Source organism: Mobula birostris, chromosome 21 (genome assembly GCF_030028105.1).
Source record: "Mobula birostris isolate sMobBir1 chromosome 21, sMobBir1.hap1, whole genome shotgun sequence".
NCBI lineage: Eukaryota > Metazoa > Chordata > Chondrichthyes > Myliobatiformes > Myliobatidae > Mobula > Mobula birostris.
In genome coordinates, this window is record NC_092390.1 from 31,987,863 (window position 1) to 32,009,539 (window position 21,677).

The 21,677-nt window shown below is 41.5% G+C and overlaps 1 protein-coding gene across 7 annotated transcripts in view; it reads right to left on the reverse strand.

The window, feature by feature from the left end:
- The window catches only part of LOC140185698 (cGMP-dependent protein kinase 1), an 815,177-nt gene that overhangs the window by 570,746 nt on the left and 222,754 nt on the right, over window positions 1-21,677 (reverse strand). The window contains exon 1 of one of the 7 annotated variants that reach the window (XM_072239239.1): window positions 10,551-10,577. The exons of the other annotated variants lie outside the window; for them this stretch is intronic. The gene's annotated coding sequence lies outside the window, so the exon portion shown is untranslated. Of the gene's footprint in view, window positions 1-10,550; window positions 10,578-21,677 lie in introns of those variants that run through there. 7 annotated transcript variants of the gene reach the window in all.

Below are 21,677 nucleotides of genomic sequence, written 5' to 3' on the forward strand. Positions count from 1 at the left end.
TTCAGGACTGTTATTTTCACAAGACCACAAGGGCACTCTATCATTCTGTATCCTTTCCATATCAATTTCACAACAATCTCTAAATCATTATAAAGCACATATGCAAATTCATTCTCATACTTATGGATGGCTCCCTCCTAACAAAGTGGGCTCCTGAAAATAGTCAAATTCTCTGGTAGCAGCACTCAGTAGCTGAATCTCTCTGATATTCAACCTTTAAATTTATCGAAGAATAATTTCACACCCATCAGAACAAACTGCTGATGAATGAGACCACAAATAACTGAAAGACATCTTAACCAATCTTTTCTGTGGAAGCTTGTCGAGCAGAAATCCGGCCAACTTACTTTTTACTGCACGGGATGACCACCTTCAGCCAAGTGGATCCATGCCAGATCCCATCTAAGCAATCATATCGGTCCCATTCAAATTCTCCTTGTGACCCCTCAACTTGTTCTTTCACATGTCCATCAACTCACTAAGTGGTCATTTACAGTGACCAGTTAACCTGCCAATATGTCCTTGAGATGCGAGAAGAAACAGGAGCTCCCAGCAGAAACCTACATGACCCTGTGGAGAACGTGCAGAGTCCACATAGACAGTTGAAGATTGAATCCAAGTCACTAGAGCTTTGGGGAAGCAGTTTTTTGCCACCACCTCAGATATATTATTAATCATTCCATAAATCGTAAGTATTAGATGCCAGTAAGACCTTGAAAAATTAGCTCAACATTTATTGTACAGTGCATTCAATAAACTACTTCATAGCGATGTATATCTACATCATAATATGATGTGCGAAAAGGTTAAAATCACCTGAATTCATCTCCCTACTTTAATGGCTGATCTACCTATAGAATTATAGATATGTTACAGGAGATAGATTTTAGGTATGAATCCTCAATCTTTGCCATTGTTCTTCTGCAGTGAACGCTGGTCACTGCTATGTGGGGATAGGGTAGCCACGCAATAGCCTTTCCTAAGCAGGAAGAATAGCCCAAGTGTGAGGCACCAGAGACATTCTTCCCACTGTCAGGTCATACTTTAATAATAGCCAGTGTATTTAGGACAGAAATGGGAGAGGAGAAAAAAAGAAAATAAAGAAAAGCACACCTTCAATTCCATTCAGCCCATCAATCTGCTCTGCAATCCCAACATGGCTGATCTATTATCCCTCTCAACCCTATTCTCCTGCCTTCTCCCCATAACCTTTGACCCCTAACTAATTAAGAACCAATGAAACTAAAAATAAATCAAAATAAAAGACAAAAAGATGCTAGTTAAAAGCAAGGTTAAATAAATAGGTTTTGAGTTGGTGTTTAAAAGTATAAACTGAATCTGAATGCTTTATGGTCTTAGGTATGGACTTCTACAGTTCAGCAGCGTAGTTCAAAAAAGCTGACCTGCCAATTATTTTTTGAGGGAGATTGTTTAAATTTAAGAGACCAGCGGTGAAGACCTGAGAGCTCAAGCAGGATTATTAAACAAAAGCGATCTGTGACGTACTCCAGTCCCAGACCATTGCAAGCTTTAAAAACAAGTAAGAGAACTTTAAAGTCAATTCTAAAAGATACAGGAAGCTAATGCAGAGTAATTAGAATGGGAGTGATTGGCTCACTCATGCTGGTTCTAATTAAAAGTCTCACAGTGGAGTTGAAGTTTATCAACAGATTACTTTGGAAGGCCAGTAAAACGTGCAGTGCAGTAATCTACCCTGTTTGATATAAAAGCATGAATTAGTTTTTCAGCATCATTACATGACAGAACCGAATGTACCTTTGCAATATGTGCCGTTATGCCACCAGGGACATGGGATGTATTATCTTTTTCTTTGTGACTGTATTTTTTTCACAAATGTAACCATATGTGCTATATGCTGTTTAGCAATATGTGTTACGCCTTGGCTCCAGAGGAATGCTGTTTTGTTTGGTTATATTCATGTATGGTTGAATGAAAACAAAACTTGAAAGTGAAGGGTAGTAATGCTGCCCTGGTCACTTTATGGAGGATTTAAAATTCAGATCTGAATCAAGGATAACACCCAGCCTTGTCACTTCTGATTTTACAAGGGGAGCCAAGTTCCCAAGTTTATCAAGAAGTTTAGCTCTTTTAGCTGAGGGACCAATTAAAAGTATTCCCACTGCCATCTAAACAAGACATCAGTTCAGATAGATAGTATGTACAGCTAATGTTAACAGCCAATGCCAACAGTCATTTACACTACAGTGAGTTTAGCAATTCCATGTTGAGATGTTGAATATGGAAGAAGTCGGGTTGCTGACAGATTCCAAACGGCAGCTCTGACAGTTCCCTCCATCATTTCTTTCCACATTGTTGAATTCCCCTGCGCTTATGGAAATACTGCCTTGGTTTACCTGATCAATTACTTGCATCCCCAAGAGGAGAGTGTTCCAGTCTGCTCATATCCCTACTGTTTATCAGCACACTAATTCTTTTCTTTAACTTCTCTAGTATCCATGCTGTATTCTCGTAGAGACCAGAACGGTTCACAGATATTTACGGTGTAAATTTATCTTTTGTTATAAAAATGTTGAATAGCAATTTAGTATTACAAGGAGGTATAATTTCGTATCAGACATTAGCTTAAGTTTGTGGTCAGATGCAAATTTAACATTTTAAAAAAGACCATCCTTACATCACCTTCTGGACCAGGTAGGTAGCTGGAGTATCTTAAATGTATCTACGCTTCAATTTTACGCATAACTTGGATTTTTTAAAAACTTTCTTAAGGAACCTGCCACCTAAGTGAATAGTAGCATGGTTTACGAATGTAAGGGCATCACAGATGAACATTTTCTTGCCTTTGTTTGATTTCTAAAGTGCATGTTTCCAGCATCAGAGGTAAGTTAATTACACAGAGAATGGAGAGTGTGTGCGGAATGCATTCCCAGAGGTGGTGGTAGGGGCAGATACATCAGTGGCTAATAAGAGGCTCTTAGATAGGCAAATGAATAATAGAAAAATGGAGGGCTATGTAGGAGGGAATGTTAGATTCATCTACAAGTAGGTTAGAATGTCAGCACAACATCATAAGCTGAATGGCCTGTACAATGTTGGAGTGTTCTATGTTCCATGTTCTTTGTGGCAAGTGTTGGTTTTTGATTGGCAGCCTTGAAATGTAATGCAGATTTGTTTGAGGATGCTGTTGAGAAAATTAGTTTTCTCAATCTATCTGCAATGAATCAGCACCTAACACAACTGTCACTTGAGAGGATCAGGCACACACTTGATGGGCACTTTGCATGTCTCATTCCTTTAGTATGATAGATTTTTCAAAAATATGATGGACAATTGGTTGTTCACGGACTATGGATAGACAACAGATGAAAGGCCTTTAATGGTATAGGTTCTGCATAAATGGTTCAAATGCATTGACAAAGCCATTCCTGCTGACTTTTTTATCAAATGGAACAAAATCTGATGACCTCACCATTTGCAGATAGTAGATACATTAAACAAAATAATCACTACTGCCACAAAGTCATTGCAGTTCAACTTGAGCACAGATACTGGTAAGAAATCAATGTGAATTTCCTTCATCTTCCTTTTATTTAAACAAGTCCTTCATTCAGTAAGGTGGTTGCAGATTGAACATTCAGCAGTCTCCTGATCAAGGCCAATGTTTTACTGGGACAATACCAGAACTGATGATCAGAAAGAGCTGAACAGAATGGAGATCTTTTCCATAGAAAATGACAGGCAGTGTGACTTAACAGAGGTCACTAAGATGTTTCAAGGTTCATAACCACAGCAAACAAATATAAGACAATCTAATGAATCTAGAATTCTTTAATTAATATGATGCTTTCTCAATCACCAAAAGCAACCCTTGGCTAAAATGCAGCAACTATTACAATGTTGATGATATAGCCATTGATTGTCACACAGTAAAGTACCATAACGAGCCTTGTGATAATGAAAAATAATTTTTATTTAATATACGTAGGATAGCTATTAGACTGTACACAAAGAATAAGCTTATTGATCTCCCAAATAATGCAATGGAATCGTTTCTAATGGCGGCACTGCAGTGAAGTGGTTAGCATAGTGCTTTAGAGCACCAGCGCTACGAAGGGGGTTCGATTCCTGCGACTGTCTGTAAGGAAATTATACATTCTCCCCGTGACCACGTGGGTGTGCTCGGGTACTCCAGTTTCCAGCCACATTCCAAAGATGTGTGATTAGGGTTAATGTTAGTGAGTCGTGGGCAGACGACATTGGCACCGGAAGTCTGGCGACACTCACAGGCCGTCCCAATACAATCCTCACTGATTTGTTTTGACGCAACTGACGCATTTCACGGCATGCTTCCAAGTGAAAGTGATGAATAAAACCAATCTTTCTACGTTTAGGACAGTGAGAATGGGGCTTCGGTTTAACAAAAAGGCTGCACCTTCAATAACAACCCCCTCACTGTTACAGAAAGTCAGCTTTGATATTTGTGTTCAAGCTTTTCTGGAGACGCTTGAATCTGGAACCTCCTTAGCTCAAAGGTAGAAGTGCTGGTACTTCCTTGGCTCAACCACATGATATTCCGAAGAATCTCCTTCCTGGAGATGACTAGTGCCCCCTGCCACATGAAGTAGTTTAGAAAAACAGCACCAATATATTAACAGGGAGATGGATAAGAAAATATTGAAGAAGTTTTAGAAAAGGGTGGAAATGAGATGACAGACATGAGAGGAAGTTTCTGGATCATAACTATTGGCAGAGAGCAAATGGGATAAATGGCTTGATTCTGCGTTCGAAATTCTACACAATGAATTACTAAATGAACCTCAAAATTACATTTTTTAAAGTACTTCCGTCGTTGAATTGTGTTTATTTAATGCAGACACGAGACTACACATACTGTAATTTCTGGTCATAATGCAAGCTTTCAATCCAAAACATCAACAATTCCTTTCTTCACGCTGATCCGGCTCGACCTGCGGACTTCCTCTGGCAGAATGCTTGTCACTCTGAACTCACTTAATGGCGCCCAAACCGTCTGAACCTCACAAAACTCAGGCTGCCAATTCCAAGATTGAAGCCCGAAGGTCAGTGAAAGTCCAAAAGCCGGTGCCCTGAGTCTGCCAATCTCTGTGAGTGCACTGGAGGCAAGAGGCTGAAGACGGCCTGTCCTGGGGTTGGGGCACTGTGTGCCTACGTGGGTGGGTGGGAGTGAGGAACAGGGCTCGTTTTGCTGTAGTTGTCCTGTTGCATGTTGCGTTCTGTGCAAGGTAGGAATGATATGTTGGTGCCAGAATGTGTGGTGACACTTGCGCGCTGCCCCCAGCACACCCTCAGGAGTGTCAGCTGTTAAAGCAATGACACATCTCACTGTATGTTTCGATGTACACATGATAAATATGTCTGAATCTGAATCCAATGGAATTTCTTCAGCTCTTTTGCCTTCCAGTCATTTTCTGCAGAAAAGTGTTGTGAACAGAATGACGCTTCTGGATTTCATACAGAACATGTCCCTCAAGGCAAACAAAGATACGATGCTTCTTAATGAAGACTAGAATGGATTCTGTTCATGTGTTCACCTACATGAAGTACATAACTAGTCTCTACAGGAGCTGAACTATTCCTTGTTACTGTTCAAACTTCATGTGGAGGTCTACAGATGTAAAGTTAATTTCAGTTCCCTCATACTCCTCACAGAAGGCTGTGAGATTAAATTAGAATGGAGGTAACATTGCAGTAAAGTAGGCTAAAATTTCTAACAACAATCCTGCTCTGTGCACATCCAAACATATCTCACAGCACTGTAAATATCTTCCATTTTGGTTATCATGTGTCTTAAAGGATTTTATTAGAAACAGTAAGGGATTCCATTCTACAGGACTGAAATGAATGGAAATATTAAAGTAATGGAAAGGCTTAAAATTTGATGTATATAGCAAAGCTAACAAATGTGCATTGAACATAATCGCAAAGAAGAGAAAATCTGCAGATGCTGGAGATCCGAGCAACACACACAAAGTGCTGGAGGAACTCAGCAGGCCAGGCAGCTGCTATGGAAAAAAGTACAGTCGACGTTTCAGGCCGAGACCCTGAGGCAGGACTAGAGAAAAAAAGATGAGGAGTAGATTTAAAAGAGTGGGGGAGGGGAGAAAGAAACAAAAGATGATAGGTGAAACTGGGAGGGGGGAATGAAGTAAAGAGCTGGGAAGTTGATTGGTGAAGGAGATACAGGGCTGGAAGAGGGGAAGTCTGAAAGGAGTGCACTGACGGCCATGGAAGAAAGAAAAGTGGGGAGAAGCACCAGAGGAAGGCGATGGGCAGGCAAGAAGAGGAGCGAGGGAAAAGGGAATGGGGGAATGGTGGAAGTGGGGGGGGGAGGGGGGGAAGGAGGGCATTCATTACCAGAAGTTCAAGCAATCAACGTTCATGCCATCAGGTTGGAGGCTACCCAGACGGAATACAAGGTGTTGTTCCCCCAACTTGAGTGTGCCCCCTTTGCAACAGTAGAGGAGGCTATGAATAGACATATCAGAATGGAATGAGAAGTAGTATTAAAATGGGTGGCCACTGAGAGTGGTGCTCGGTGAAGTGATCTCCCAATCTATGTCAGGGTCTCACCAATACAATATACAGGAGGCCAAACCGTGAGCACCATGCACAGTAAATGACCCCAACAGACTCACAGGTGAAGCATCCCCTCACCTGGAAGGACTGTTTGGGGCCCTGAATGGTAGTGCGAGGGGAGGTGTAGGGGCAGGTGTAGCACTTGTTCCTTTTGGAAGGACAAGTGTCAGGAGGGAGATCAGTGGGGAGGAACGAATGGACAAGGGAGTTGCATAGGGAGCAATCCCTACAGAAAGCAGAAAGTTGTGGGGGGAAGATGTGCCTGCTGGTGGGATCCCGTTGGAGATGGCGGAATTTCCAGAGAATTATGTGCTGGGGAGATAGGTGAGGGCAAGAGGAACCCTATCCCTGGTAGGGTGGCAGGATGATAGGATAAGAGCAGACGTGCGTGAAATGGAAGAGATACGGTTGGGGGCAGCACTGATAGTGGAGGAAGGGAAGCACCTTTCTTTGAAAAAAGGACATCTCCTTCATTCCGGAATGAAAAGTCTCATCCTGAGAGCAGATGCAGCAGAGACGGAGGAATTGAGAGAAGGAATGGCGTTTTTACAAGAAACAGGGTGGGAAGCGGTACAGTCCAGGTAGCCATGAGAATTGAAATTAATCATTTTAATTAATAATCAAGTAGCTTTTCTGCTTTTCTAATCTGTTGTCCTACAGAATTCAATTCACTAATTAAAGTTGGGAGCAGAGAGAAGAGTTATGTCAGGGATGTTGCACAGTCAGTGTAAGCATCGATCGCAAAAACTAGACAAGTATTTCTTTCCAAAAAGACCTGACTTGAATAGCAGTTTATTCACTACTCTTCCTTGATCTTCTTCTGTCCCCACCAGACACAGCAGTAATGAATTCCACTTAATTCTGTCTCTGTACATAAGTTTTTCCAGTCATTCGTTCTTTCACCAAACTTTGTGCCCAAGAAAAGCCATTTCCACTTTTGTCGGCGTCTACAGCATTGGGGCATAAATATAACATAGCCACTACTGATTCAACTAAAAATTAAAAAGGAACTTCTTCACACCCAGTTGTAAGAAATGAATAATGAGACACGTTCTATTTAACGACCTATTACAAAATTGATACAAAGAACAGAGTATAATGAAGCTGCATGAAAAGAGGCAACTGGAAGGGTGAGATCACATTCATTATGATGAATATGATCTCACCCCTTTGGCCAGATGGTCTGCTGTAGATTTTATGGTACTCTACCTAATCCTCTCTCCATCTAGTCTACTCTACAGTTATCTAATCCTTCATTAGCTCCCATAACAGCTTTACAGAAGAAAAACATGTCAAATGTTAATATATCGTCTTGCTTTCACTTTTGTGGATGAGAGTGAGTTTATGAAAAGATTAACAAACACTTGCATTCAAGATGAAGGTCAGGGAAGTCTCATGGACAGCAACTGACATGACCAATTGCAGAAGTGGGTTTTAAGACCAAAAGACAATCAGGTAGGAGAACAATTAGGTCATTTGGCCCATCAAGTCTTCTCTACTATTTGATCCTGGCTGATTTACTTTCCCTCTCAATGCCATTCTCCTGCCTTTTCCTCATACTATTTGATGCCCTTACTAATCAAGATCCTATCTCATTTGCTCTCTAATGGGGCACCACAGTAGTGTAGTGGTTAGTAAAATGCTATTACAGCTCGGGGCATCTGATTTCAGAATTAATTTGCAGCATCCTCTGTAAGAGAGTGTGTATATTCTTCCCGTATGCATGTAGGCTTCTTCTGAGTGCTCTTCCCCCCTCCTTTCCAGTCCTGATGAAGGTTCTCAGCTTGAAATGTTGACTGTTTGTCTCTCTCTATAGCTGCTCCCTGACCTGCTGTGTTCCTCCAGATTTCTGTGTGTTACTCAAAAACGAAAGGAGGCAGCTTTCCTTGTAAAACGACATGGGAAAACAGGAACTTTCTTAATCCAAACAGCAGTGATGGCTGGGCCACTTTAAACTTTCAGGACTGACTGTTAGGTAAAAATATTGGATTTGTAATTATATTGAAATTCAGCCATAGTCCAAAAACTGGTAAGACAGGTTCAAGCTACTGTACACTGTGACATGGGGAGACACTTGGATGGATGGAAATTGCTGGGATAACTGTGAATGATTAAATTTGGAAAACTCTACATGGAGCAGAAATATAATCTACTCGGTACTATGAAGAAGTAAATGCAAAGGTTAGGAGCCTTACCTAACATTTAATTTTAACACATTTTTGATGATGTGAGAGGAAGTTAACAAGACTATTAAAAAAGCCAAGAGAAAGTTCAATGTTGTAAAATGCCATTAATTTATGCCAAGCCTTTTCAACTCTCTTGCTAGGCCCAAGCTGGAAGTTTATAAGCAGCCAGAACCATGGACAAGGGCCTGAGGAGCCTTCCTTAGTTCATCATTTTCACAGAACAGGAACAGCCTCTGGCAAGTGGGCCAATAAACAGAAATCACATTGTTAAACTTACTGCCATAGGGAAAAAAAACTGTTAATACTATCATTTTGCTTCCAATGTTAATCTCACGTACTGCTGGAATCTTCTTCTTCTCAGGAAGTCCCTCGAGGATGAGTATGACAGTCCAGTTCGAAGATACAGAAGATGCCTGTGCAGAAGTGGGGTGACCACTGTCCCTCAATTATCACATGGTAATGACAGAGCAAAGTCTTAGCCCTATGGCGAAGGGGCCCATGATAACTAGAGATCAGACTCTGCTGCACAGACTGCACACAAAGATAGACGGACACATGGATCCATTCTCACAACATATTAACCACACTTGATCTCTTCCTCCACCTGCTCCTGCCCTATCCTGATATCATTCCTACTTCTGTCATTCCTCCCTTAACTATCCATTAATTAACTCCCTCTCATTTCACCTCCCTCTGAGGTCCATCCTCTTTCACTAGCAAAGCTCACTATTGTGCAACACTGACCGTATGACTACACATGACTAACCTTGTTGAAAAATTTCCCTCTGGTATTAGAGACGTTAAAACATTTCCCATCTCTCTGTTGGATACTAAAGTACGGAGAAGGCTGAAAAGTATCTACCGTGAGTTACGTACGTAATCATTCACAGTTCACCAGAAACAATCCAACGTATAAAATAGGACAGTGTAAAATGTATGCAGTTATCGCAAAGCGTTATGAAGGTCCCTAGGGAGAGAAAGGAGGAAGTGGAGTGACCTTGAAAAGTGTGAATTTTATTTGAAAATGTGTTACATTTAGGTAATGCCTTTCACAACTTCTGAATGTTCCAAAGATATTTTTTCCAAGTATTTTTAAAGTCCAGATACTTTTGTAATGTAGGAAATGAAACAACAGATTAATGATTAGCAGAGCACCATGCAGCAGATCACTGTTTATTAATAATCTTCATTGTGAGATAAATATAAATAAAAATTTCCATCAAAGCATTTTCATAGCCTTAAGATGTCAATGTTAACTTTATTGCTAAGTGCAGCATTGTCTGCCAAGTCCCAGAATGATGGATACAAGATATATAGAATTCATTTTGAATTTATTCTGCCTCGTTACTCTGATTTTGGAAAGCAGAATTAAAACACCAAAAAACAAATGAATGAATCATTACTGTTGATAAATTGCATCCTTTGTCTTTGCCCTGCGGCAGTTTTCTGGTTTACTTCATTCTCCTTCTCTTTTGCTTTAGAGGTGACTAGGAAGGTGAGAAATAAAGCAGGATCGGAAATAAATCAACCATAGTGTATAAAAATATCAATAGGAAATGCAGTGCAAATTACAGAAAAGCAGCTCATCTCATGCAATATTTATTCCAAAGTGTATAATGTAACCTGACAGATATTTACAGTAACTGTGTCTGAAAGAAATTCTTGTCTTTTAGCGAAAGCCAAACAAAGTAGGACCGCTTTAAAATTATTGTAAACTCACAAAGGGTGCACACGCATTCTAGAAGAGTCTGCAGAGATGAGTCATACCAAGAGTGTCTGTCTTTTGATTTTCTGCATCTAACTAATGGTGGCTCAGTTCACTTCTCCAAAGGCTTGAGAGCTTGAGGGTGTCTCATATTTTTGATGTGCTCACGTTGATAATTGTCTATGTGGAGAGATCGTCTTCGTTCCTTATGTAAGAATTAGGAAAGAAATTTATTTAAAGCACAACTATCGAGCAAGCATTAAGTGTTGAGAAAATGAAAATTGGTTCATGCTTTTTAGAACTATTTTAAATGAAATGACTGAAATAAGTAATGCAAAAATGCAATGCATTCAGCTGTTGGATAGCATTCTAAATTTTATGCTTTGAAATTCTACTGTCCTCCACTCTAACTCCAGCAAAAAAAAAATCAGAATCCTATGTTCATTCATTATTCCTGACTTACCAACAAGATAATATTTGATAATATTTTTAATAGATTATACAATACGAATTTCATAAGTGGCCTGAGGTAATATATTCTTTGTTCATCTCTTTTAGAAAGACATCTAAAGGCAGATTCTCTGACATATGAATCACATAGAACTAGCTCATTGTACTATTGCCAGGGCTTTCAAACAGACTTCTAATGTAGTCCCACACTACAACATTTTTGCCCTTGTAATCTGCAAATGAGCCTTCCAAGTTACATGTGGAGTTGTCTTTTCGAAATCCCTGTGACAGTGCGCTCTAAATCTTTAAATCCCTTTTGGAAAATAAATTCTTATACCTTTATTACTTAGGCCCCTCCTCGTACCTCCCAGAGGACCATGACTTACCAATGAATATTGGCCATTGTCTTGCAGATAATCACCGACTTCATTTCCCCTCTCTAAAATGACTGCAGCTCAATCCAACATAACCTACTTCTACCCCTCTCCCCAGGATCCACAAGCAGGTCTCTCCTGTCATTATTTCAGTAGGTGATTATTTGATGGCTCTGAGCCTGTACTCACTGGAGTTTAGAAGAATGAGAAACATTTAAATATTTAAAAATTCAGAACATTGAAATCTACAAATATTGGAAGCCCTAGATCAGGTGAATGTGGGGGAAGTCTAAGACTGGGGGCACAGCATCAGAGTACAAGAACATCCCTTTAGAACAGAGATGAGGAGGAATTTCTTTAGTCAGAGGGTGGTGAATCTGTTGAATTTATTGCCTGCAGAGGTAAAGTGATTAGGTATATTTAAAGAGGAGGTTGATAGGTTCTTGATTAGCAGGGTGTCAAAGGTTATATGGAGAAGGCAGGAGAATGGGAGAGGGATAATAGATCAGCCATGATGGAATGAGAGAGCAGACTCGATGGGCAGAATAATCTAATTCTGCTCCCTTGTTGTACAGTCTAATGTTCTTACCATAAAGAACTCATTTCTTCTTCCCTTGACTTTGTTTATCTAGTCCCTTCTCACTTACATCCATCTCTAATGCTTTCCACCACATTGATAAGTTTCTAGTTTACTGGTCCTAAATGACTTATTTTGCACGGATATCCAAACCCTCTACACTTCCATCCCACATATGGATCATCTGATGGCTCCTTGTTTCTATGTTGAACAGAAGCCCGAGAAATATCCTTTTAGCAGCACTTTCTTTCAAGTAGCTGAACTCATTCTGACATTGAATTCTCCTTCAGCTCTATTTACTTTCTCAACATTGAGGGTATAGACATGTGTAACTGGATGAGAAGTTATGTTCATTTCTTCAAGGATATGTGCATATGTACATTTCTATTCAAGACTATCCTGCATTAGGACTAAATTCTACGTTCATGTAGAATTCAGGAATGTCAATACCTTTCCTTCCGATTTTCTCCCTGATCTCGCACTCACATTGTCCATGTCTGACTCTTCCCTGTTCTCATTTGACATTCCTGTCTCCATCTCAGAGAACTGATTAGTGGCCTATTACAAGTCCACAGCTCCAATAGCTATCTCAAAAACACTGCCCCCCCCGCCCGCTTCCTATAAGGAATCCATTCCATTTTTCCAAATTTCATCATGTTTGCTCTGATGATGAGACTTCCTGTAATAATATCATTTTCATTTTCCGTTATGAATTCCTTTCCCAATACCATTATTGAGAGAGCTCACAACTCCATCAGTTATTTCCCACACGTATGATCTCACCCCTAACCTGGTCCTCACCTTTCACTCCCCCAGCCTTTACATTCAACAGATCATTCTCAGCAATTTTAACCAACTTAAATGAGATTCCATCAAAGAAAAGATTTAAAAGATTAGCTTTATTTATCATATAAATATTAAAGCATCGAGTGATATGCATTGCTTGCTTCAAATCAAATCTGCAAGGATTGTGCTGAGGGCAGTGCCGCAAGTGTCACCATACTTTCAGCACCAACAAAGCATACCCACAACTCATTAACCCTAACCAGACATCTTTGGAGTTTGGGAGGAAACCACAGCACCTGGAGAAAACACACATGGTCACAGAAAGAATGTACAAATTCCTTACAGACAATGTCGGGAATTAAACCGTGATCAGGTGCTATAAAGTGATGCACCAATCGCTACACTACTACGCCTCCGTCCACCCCAGGTTGGACATATATAATTAAACAAGTAGTGCAAAAAAGGAGCAAAAAATAGAGTGAAGTAGTGTACATGGGTTCATTGTCCATTCAGAAATCTGATGGTGAAGGGTAAGAAGATGTTCCTGAAACTCTTCAGGTTCCTGTACCTCCTCTTTGATGGTAGTAACAAAAAGTAGGTATGTCTTGGGTAAAGGGGGTCCTTAATGATGGATGCCGTCTCCTATCTGTGCAGTGGCCCCTCACACCAGAAAGTGCTGCAGCCAGTTAAAATGCCCTCCACCGTATATCTGTAGAAATTTGCAAGGCTCCTATTGAAACATAGTCACCATCATGCGTTCTTTGTAATTGCATCAGTATGTTGGGCCCAGGGTAGATCTTCGGGCATGTTGACACCCAAGAACTTGAAAAGCTCCTCACCCTTTCCACTGCTGATCCCTCAATGAGGACTGGTGTGTGTTTCTTTGACTTTCCTGTCCTGAAGTCCATAAGAAAAAGCCACCCTGAGCTTTCAGTTGCCTATCACTGTAATTCTCAATTCCCTTTCCACTCTGACTTTTCTGTCTTTTCCTCCTGTAACTGTTCCAATGATGCTTAACAAACAGAACTTGAACTTCAGTCCCAGCACACTAAGCCCTCTGGACTAATCGAACTCAACAGTTTAGGTAGCCAGTTTTTTTTTTCATCTCTTCACGAATGTCATTGGATATTTCAGTTTTAATTTGTTCTTTTCTTTATGTGTTTAACAATGGTTCCCTTGGCAATTTAGTCTGCATTCTATCACAGACATTAACTTTGTTCTTTCCGTTTTCTGTAATTTAAAATGCACTTGTTCTCTGACTTTTTTTCCAGTTCTTAACCTGAAACCTTGAATATGTTTCTGTTTTCATGGATGCTGCCTGCCCTGCTAAGGTCTTCCAGCTTTTCTGTTTCTTACCACTGTCATGGCTGGCATCTATTCCTCGAAATGCATTATCTTTTTATGTGTGGATGAAGTAAACAGGACTCCAATTTAACCTGTTATTTGAAGAAGACATCTCTAACAATGCAGACAACAGGAATTCTGCAGATGCTGGAAATTCAAGCAACACACATAAAAGTTGCTGGTGAACGCAGCAGGCCGGGCAGCATCTCTAGCAAGAGGTACAGTCGACGTTTCAGGCCGAGACCCTTCGTCAGGACTAACTGAAGGAAGAGTGAGTAAGGGATTTGAAAGTTGGAGGGGGAGGGGGAGATCCAAAATGATAGGAGAAGACAGGAGGGGGAGGGATGGAGCCAAGAGCTGGACAGGTGATAGGCAAAAGGGATATGAGAGGATCATGGGACAGGAGGTCCGGGAAGAAAGACAGGGTGGAGGGGGGGACCCAGAGGATGGGCAAGGGGTATATTCAGAGGGAGAAAAAGGAGAGTGAGAGAAAGAATGTGTGTATAAAAATAAGTAACAGATGGGGTACAAGGGGGAGGTGGGGCATTAGCGGAAGTTAGAGAAGTCGATGTTCATCCATCAGGTCGGAGGCTACCCAGACGGAATATAAGGTGTTGCTCCTCCAGCCTGAGGGTGGCTTCATCTTTACAGTAGAGGAGGCCGTGGATAGACATGTCAGAATGGGAATGGGATGTGGAATTAAAATGTGTGGCCACTGGGAGATCCTGCTTTCTCTGGCGGACAGAGCGTAGGTGTTCAGCAAAGCGGTCTCCCAGTCTGCGTCGGGTCTCGCCAATATATAAAAGGTCCCCCCCATCCCTCCTCACTGATCTCCCTCCTGGCACTTATCCGTGTAAGCGGAACAAGTGCTACACATGCCCTTACACTTCCTCCCTTACCACCATTCAGGGCCCCAAACAGTCCTTGCAGGTGAGGCAACACTTCACCTGTGAGTCGACTGGGGTGATATACCGCGTCCGGTGCTCCCGATGTGGCCTTTTATATATTGGCGAGACCCGACGCAGACTGGGAGACCAGTTTGCTGAACACCTACACTCTGTCCGCCAGAGAAAGCAGGATCTCCCAGTGGCCACACATTTTAATTCCACATCCCATTCCCATTCTGACATGTCTATCCACGGCCTCCTCTACTGTAAAGATGAAGCCACCCTCAGGTTGGAGGAACAACACCTTATATTCCGTCTGGGTAGCCTCCAACCTGATGGCATGAACATCGACTTCTCTAACTTCTGCTAATGCCCCACCTCCCCCTTGTACCCCATCTGTTACTTATTTTTATACACACATTCTTTCCCTCACTCTCCTTTTTCTCCCTCTGTCCCTCTGAATATACCCCTTGCCCATCCTCTGGACCCCCCCCCCCCCCGTCTTTCTTCTCGGACCTCCTGTCCCATGATCCTGTCGTATCCCTTTTGCCTATCACCTGTCCAGCTCTTGGCTCTATCCCTCCCCCTCCTGTCTTCTCCTATCAGTTTGGATCTCCCCCTCCCCCTCCAACTTTCAAATCCCTTACTCACTCTTCCTTCAGTTAGTCCTGATGAAGGGTCTTGGCCTGCAACGTCGACTGTACCTCTTCCTACAGATGCTGCCTGGCCTGCTGCGTTCACCAGCAACTTTTATGTGTGTTGCTCTAACAATGCAGTATTCCTTTACTTTGGAAATGAAAAATCAGCTTAAAGTGAAAGCCCACTTTTCTAACTTAACAGCCAGTATGCCCCCTAAGTTACGTTTGCAATCACAAGTCCCACATTGAGGAGTAAAGTGCTGAGCTGAACTCTTACAGCCTGTCAAGTCAGCAAATGTTGGATCAAGAAACGGGTAACCTAAGGAAGACTGATTAATACTGAAAAGCCTAGACAGAGCAGACATGGAGGGGATGTTTCCAATAGTGGGGGATTGTAGGACCAGAGAGCACAGCCTCATGAGGAAATCTGCAGATGCTGGAAATTCAAGCAAAGCACACAAAATGTTGGTGGAACGCAGCAGACCAAGCAGCATATATAGGAAGAAGTACAGTCGATGTTTCGGGCCGAGACCCTTCATCAGGACTAACTGAAAGAAGAGATAGTAAGAGATTTGAAAGTGGGAGGGGGAAGGGGGAGATCCAAAATGATAGGAGAAGACAGGAGGGGGAGGGATGGAGCTACACTCAGATTGGAGGAACAACACCTTATATTCTGTCTGGGTAGCCTCCAACCTGATGGCATGAAGATTGATTTCTCTAACTTCTGTTAATGCCCCTCCTCCCCCCCATCCCTTACTTACTTACTTATTTATTCATTCATTCATTCGTTTTTTTCTCTCTCTGTCCCTCTCACAATAACTCCTTGCCTGCTCTCCATCTTCCTTTGGCGCTCCCCTCCCCCTTTCCTTCTCCCTAGGCCTCCAGTCCCATGATCCTCTCCCTTCTCCAGCCTTGTATCCCTTTTGCCAATCAACTTTCCAGCTCTTGGCTCCATCCCTCCCCTCCTGTCTTCTCCTAGCATTTCAGATCTCCCCCTCCCCCTCCCACTTTCAAATCTCTGACTATCTCTTCTTTCAGTTAGTCCTGACGAAGGGTCCCGGCCCGAAACGTCGACTGTACCTCTTCCTTTCAATGCTGCCTGGCCTGCTGCATTCCACCAGTATTTTGTGTGGGTTTATTTAAACCAGAGGTAGACAGATTCTTGAATAGTAAGGGCATCAAAGGTTATGGGGATAAGGCGGAGAAGGCAAGATGCTGGGGTTGAGAAGAATAATAAATCAGCCAGGATCAAATGGCAGAGCAGATTCAATGGAGCAAATTCTGCTCCTAAGTCTTTATTCTGATGCTCTAAATCAAACATCACAAGTAATGAAGAAAATGATAGAAGTAATTGTCAGGAAACTAAGCAAATTTCAATAATGTAATTAAATGAAACACAGAATCTATGAGTCCAGCTTTAAAGAGACACAGTATAAAGTACATTTTAAACTTGAAAATTTATGGCAGTCAGGTCTTTTAAAAGACTAATGATATGATTTCTCTAGTTTTACCTGATTAAAATCCTACCTTATTTTTTTAAGATAAGCACCCTGTTATCATCTTGAATGACTTCTGAGAATTTGCCAGGGGGAGCTGCAATTACGTGAACCTGCTTTAAACCCAGCTTCAGCTCACTGCAGCTGGCTGCAAGAAACATCTTACTGAGAGATTCTCACATTACAACTAAGTCAACTGTCACAAAGGCAGAATGTCACAATGAGCAATCCCAGGAATAACAAACATTTGAACAATTATGATTAGAAGATGGGTTCGAAAATTAATTTGCTGCCACAATTGTGAACCTATGAATAGCCTGCAATGTGAACAGGATGTTTTTATTTGATATATTAAATTATAAGGGACATAGTCAGGGCGAATACACACAGTATTTTTTTCTCTGCCAGGTCTGGGGAAACAAGAACGAGTGGGCAGAGGTTTATGCTGAGAGGAGGAACCTGTGGGGCAATTTTTTTCACACAGAGGATAGTATGTATATGGAACAAGCTGCCGGAGGAAGTGGTTGAGGCAGATACAATAATAACATCTGAAAGAAACTGTTTTTGAACAGGTATGTGGAAAGGAAAGGTTGAGAGGGAGATGGGTCAAACATGGGCAACGTGAACTGGCTTTGATTGGTATCTTAGTACGGGACAGTTGGGCTGAAAGGCCTGTTTACATGCTGTATGACTCTGCATGCTGCTTATGCAGAATTCATACATAGGTCTTGAAGAGTGTCACCTGATCAATATTCTTCTCTGAAGAATTCTCCCTAAATATTTGAAACATTTAACTGAGTGATGTTTAGCATAGCTTAATACATAATCTTGAAATGCTTAAATAAACTCTATTTTTTTTTCATGGTTAACTACCCTGATCTTTCTGAACATTATTTCATCATATTCAAAGTTTTATTATGCCTTTCATAACTGAAAAATATCCCAAAGCAATTTACATCCATTATACATCTTGCACTACCAACTAGACATTTGCTTGTTGATCAAATGCTATTGCTGGCTTATATGTAATACAATTGTGGCTAAAAAGGTACATTCATAGAAATATAACATGTCTAAAATGCCAACATCTGAAAAGAAAAAAAACAATTGAAGCTTTTTATATGGCATTAGGTTATATATTTCAAATTACACACACTGAAGTACTTTAGAAGTATTGCCACTATATCAATAAAGGACCAACAGGAACCAGCTTACACAGAGCAAGGCCCCAAAAGTAGCAAAAATAAGCAGATTTTTAAAATAATGTTTGAGAAATAAAACATTTGCCAGGGCATGATGACAACAGTCCTACTACTCTTTGTTATGGTTTAATAAGGCCTTGGTCAGACTGCACTTGGAGTATTGTGAGCAGTTTTGGGCCCCTTATCTAAGAAATGTGCTGACAGTGGAGAGGGAAGCCGAGGAGGTTCACAACAATTATCCTGGCAATGGAAGGGTTAAAGTATGTGGCGAGTTTGATGGCTCTGGGCACATGCCTGCTAGAGTTTGGAAGACTGAGGAGGATTTTATTGAAACCTATTGAATATTGAAAGGACATGGAGAAGATGTTCCCTCTAGTGGGTGAGTCTAGGACCAGAGGGCACAGCCTCAGAATACAAGGACACCCCTTTAGACCATAAAACATAGGAGCAGAGTTAGGCTATTCAGCCAATCAAGTCTGCTCTGCCATTCTATCATGGCTAAATTATTATCCCTGTCAACTTCAATCTCCTGCCTTTTCCACGTAAGCCTTGAAGACCTGACTAATCATGAACCTATCAACCTCCGCTTCAAATATACCCATTGACTTGGACTCCATGACTGTCTCCACTGTGATAAATTCCACAGATTCACTACCCACTGGTAAAAGAAGTTCCTCTTCATCTCTGTTCTAAGTTGACTCCCCTTTACGGGGAGACTGTGCCCTTTGATACTAGACTTCCCCACTCCAGGAAATATCCTCTCCACATCCACTCAATGTGTGTGTGTGTGGCCTCTGTCGGTTGTGGTCGACCATGGGTATTGCACCTCTGGTAGTCGCTGGTTTGTCGGGCAGCGTCAACTGTGGCTATTGAGGCCGATCCTGAAATGGCAGGCTCTGCCACAATTGCTGCTTTCGTAGGGCATCGTGGAATTGTTGTCCGCTGTCCCTTGTGCTCTCTGTTTGGCTCTCCGCTCCTCAAACTGACTCAGGATCACTCTTTCGCCTTGCTCTAGGTGTTGCTGAAGGGTACCTCACCGTTTGTTGCGGTCATCTGCTGTATCCTCCCAGCACTCTGTGTTGATTTTTAAGGCTTTCATGTCGCGTTTGCAGAGGTCCTTGAAGCGAACGTTCTACCAACGTTTCTCTTGCCTGTTGCTAGTTCTCCGTACAGCATGTCCTTTGGCAGTCTACTATCCTTCATACGACAGACGTGGCCCAGCTAGCGCAGTCTGCATTGTCTTAAATGTTCACTCAATGTAGGTGTTTCAATATTCAATAGGTTTCAGTGAGGTCCCCCTCATTCTTCTAAACTCCAGCAAGTATAGGCCCAGAGCCATCAAATGCTCCTCATACATTAACCCTTTCATTCAAGGAATCATACTCGTGAACCTCCTCTAAACTATCTCTACTGCCAGCAGATCTTTTAGATAAGGGGCCCAAAACTACCCACGATACTCCATGCCAACTGACCAATGCCTATAAAGCCTCAGCATTACATCCTTGCTTTCATATTTAGTCCTCTTGAAATGAATGTTAACATTAGATATTCCCTACCTACTACAGTTTCAACCAGCAAGTTAACCTTTAGGGAGTCCTGCACAAGGACTTCCAAGTCACTTTGCACCATCTGATTTTGAATTTTCTCTCCACTTAGAAAACAGTCTATGCCTTCATTCTTTCTACCAAAATGCATGACCATACACTTCCCTACACTATATCCGTCTGCTATGTCTTTGGCCGCTCCCCAATCTGACTAAGTTCTTCTGAAGACTCCCTGCTTTCTCAACACCATCTGCCACTCCACCTATCTTCATATTATCTGCAAATTTGACCACAAAGCTATTAATTCTGTCATCTAAGTCACTGACATATAACCTGAAAAGAAGTGGTCCCAACACCAATCCCTGAGATACACCAGTAGTCAACGACAGCCAACCAGAGAGGGCCCTCTTTATTTCCACTCTTTGCCTCCTGCCGGTGAGCTAATCAGCTACCAATGCTAGTATCATTCCTGTAATACTATGGGCTCTTATCTTGTTAAACAGCTTCATGTGTGACACCTTGTCAAAAGCCTTCTGAAAATCCAAATAAACAACATCCACAGGCTCCCTTTTGTCTATCCTACCTCTTATTTCCTCAAAGATTTTCAGCAGATTTGTCAGGCAATATCTCCCCTTAAGGAAACCATGCTGGCTTTGGCCTACTTTATCATGTGCCTCCAATACCCCAAAACCTCATCCTTAATAATGGACTCCAACAACCTCCGAACTACTGAAGGCAGGCTAACTGGCCTACAAATTCCTATGTTGCCTCCCACTCTTCTTAAAGTGTGGAGTGATAATTGCAATTTTGCAATTCCAGAACCTAGTGATTCATGAAAGATCAGTTCAAAGTTCAAAGAAAGTTTATTATCAAAGTACATATATGTCACCATATACAACCCTGGATTCATTCTCAATACATCCAATCACCGTACCAGAATCAATGAACGACTGCATCCAACAGGGCAGACAACAAGTGTGCAAAAAACAACAAACTGTGCAAATACAAAAGAAAAAACTAAAATAATAACAATAAACAAATAAGAAATAAATATGAAGAACTTGAGATGACGAGCCCTGTAAAGTGAGTCTGTCGGTTGTGGGAACAGTTCAGTGATGAGGCAAATGAAACTGAGTGAAGTTATACCCTTTGGTTCAAGACTTTGATGGATGAGTGGTAATAACTATTTCTGAGCTTAGTGGCATGAGTCCTGAGGTTCCTGTACCTGCTTCCTGATGACAGCCATGAGGAGAGAGAAGACCTGGGTGGAGGGAGTCCCTGATGATGGATACAGCTTTCCATGTAGATGTGCTGAATGACGGTGAGGATTTTACCTGTGATGAACTGGGACATATCCACTATTTTTTGTAGGATTTTCTGTGCAAGGATATTAATGTTTTCATACTAGGCTGTAATGCAGCCAGACAATTTACTCTCTATCACACATCTCTCGAAGTTTCAAATTTTAGATGCCATGCTGAATTTTTGCAAACTTCTAAAGAAATAGAGGTGCCACCATGCTTTCTTTGTAATTGCACTTTTGTGCTGGGGCCAGGACAAGTTCTCCGAAATAGTAACACAGAGGAATTTAAATATTAATACTAATAACTTCACAATCCCTTTAGCTATCTCTTCCAGAACCCCAATGTGTCGTCCATCTGTTCTAGATGACTTATCTACCTTCAAACCTTTCAGCTTTCTGAGCACCTTTTCCTTAGTAATAGCAACTGCACTCACTTCTGCTCTCTGCCACATCTTGAGTTGTTGGCATACTGCTAGTGTGTTCCACAGTGAAGAGTGACACAAAATACTTAACAATCTCTGACATTTTTGTTTCCCATTATTACCTCTCCAGCACCATTTTCCAGCTGTCCGAAATCTACCTGTGCCT